This window comes from Parasteatoda tepidariorum, chromosome 6 (assembly GCF_043381705.1).
Source record: "Parasteatoda tepidariorum isolate YZ-2023 chromosome 6, CAS_Ptep_4.0, whole genome shotgun sequence".
NCBI lineage: Eukaryota > Metazoa > Arthropoda > Arachnida > Araneae > Theridiidae > Parasteatoda > Parasteatoda tepidariorum.
The window spans coordinates 40,293,415-40,295,907 of NC_092209.1; positions in this window are offsets into that span (position 1 = coordinate 40,293,415).

Below are 2,493 nucleotides of genomic sequence, written 5' to 3' on the forward strand. Positions count from 1 at the left end.
AAAGTGCTCGACTTCGCGCGCAGGTCGTCGGGCTACCGAAGCGGGGGTGCCATCCCTTCCGCAGAGGATCAAAATTGTGATGGCATGTCTTCGGATCATCCTCCGGGATGTTTCCCAGACCGTCGCCAATAGCCCATTGTGCAGCTCTAGTGCGACGTAAAGTAACAACAACAACATTTTATTTTTCAAGCTCTTTTTTTTCTTCAAACTTTCTGGCCTAGAACACTCGAAAATGATTATCCCTAAAATTTTGTATATAGCCATAATAAGTTATGTTAATTTGAATTTTAGTATGAAATCCTCGAATTTTTATAACAAAAACAACTTAATCTAAATAATATCAGATAAAAAGTTCATGTATTTAAATTCTAAAAACTTAGAAAATCATAAATAATTTATAAATCGATTCAAATTTTCTTTTCAAAGGAGATTAAAATAAAAAAAAATTTTGCTTTTTGGGATATATTTTCTATTAACTTTGAGATATTTCTATTAAACCTCTCCGAGCAATCACAGAGCATTATTTAAAAAAAAATTTTACAGTCAGAAATTGGTTGCTTAGCAACCTAGTGAAATCAAGTCCTCTTCTTTTGAATTAGTCAATGGGTTACCTTAAAATATTAATTTGCGTTGGCGACTTTTTCTGGCAGTTTTCTGAAATATCGCCAAATATATGAACCTTTATTGTGACCCAATTTTTTCAAACTTTCGTCTACCCCCCCTAATTTAAGTGTCTGGATTCCAAATTTGTGAAAAAAAATATATGTTTATTCAGAGAAAATACGTTTTTGTGTCTAATTTTTTCAAAATTTCGTCTACCCCCCCTAATTAAAGTGTCTGGATTCCAAATTTGTGAAAAAAAATATATGTTTATTCAGAGAAAGTACGTTTTTGTGTCTAATTTCGCAGCTTAATTAATAATTAGCATATTTGAGGTCACACCCCGGAGGCATTAAGCCACAAAAGCGAAATCGAAAAAAAAAAAAATCAATCCTAATTTTCTAACGAAAATTTTAAAGCTGAACATCTCACTTTTCCAGTTACTGTATTTTCAAGAAAAAAGTGACAAGTCTACTAGAAACCCTCTAACTTGCCGCATCATATTAAAAACGTTGATAGAAACGGAAGTTTTTGTAAAAAGAAAAAAAAAGTTCTATAGAATCCCAAATAAAAATCATTCTTAATTTTTAAATGAAAAATTTATTGCTAAAAACCTTAATTTAACTTTTTCACGTTGCCATATTTTTAGAAAAAAGCGAAGATAGAAGAATAACGATCATTATAAACATTTTTTTTTTAAAAATGCTGATAAAAAAAAGAAGGAAAATTGTTCTTAGTTTTTAAAATATAACTATCATTAAATATTAGTTTCCGATGTTACTGGTAATGTCTTTATAGGAAAAAAGTGAAAATAAAAGAATTAAGTCTATTAGAAGCACTTACACTCTATTAAAATACTGTGTGTAATAAAACGTTCTCAATTCTTGAAACAAAAAATTTGAAAAAGTGAAATTAACTTGCCTGAATACAATATTCAAAAATCCGCAGTAAATAACTTGTGGTTCAGTATAAAGTAATTTAGTTAAAATTCTTCAAATTTCCATTTGTCTTTCAGAACATAAATTTGAAAGTTTTAGAACTTCACAAATATGTGTAAAAACTATTTCTATAAAACAAGAAATACGATTTTGGTTTTTCTTTATTAAATCTATTCAAATTTCGTTAAAAAAAAAAAACATGAAATTTTTTTTCTTTTTTAATTATTCGGCAAGACAACAGATTAAGTGTCCGAATATATGTTCTAGCCTTACTATTCAGTATGATCAATAATTATTATAATCTTATAAATGTGCTTAGTAATATTAATGATTAATTTCATAAATTTAAAAATAAAATTAATTTTTTTTACATAATTTAGTAACGTAATTATTAATTTAAAAACTTAAACACGTTACTCTACAACAAATATATTTATAAATGTGCGTAAAATGTGTTTCTGTGGCAAATAGAGTTTTCTGCTAGAAACTTATTACATCATCATGATAGAGTCGGTAAGTTTTGTAATCTAAAATAGTTTTGCCATTTTGTTCATTTTAAAAACACATAGATGAACTTTTATCAGTAGAAAATATTTTTCTTAGGATTCATATCCTAATTATGATATTCTTTTTTTTTATTTAAAAAAAAAATGCCTAAAAATTTTTTTTTGTGCTTTTAAAGTATTTAAAAGGGGCTTAATTTTTGTAGGAAAATTTGACTATGCACCCAATGTATTATAGATTTTTTACAAAAAACTGTTTGAAACAATCAAAAAAAATTTTTTATTTAATTCTCTGATAATTTTTTACTCATAACTTAATAGCAATTTCCTAACTACTGAAGCATGATTAATATTTTATAAGGGTTATTGTTCATTTATCCTGTTTCAAAATTATTTAAATGCTCTTATTTAGCTTTTATGATTATTGCATTTTGTAACCATTGACACTAAAA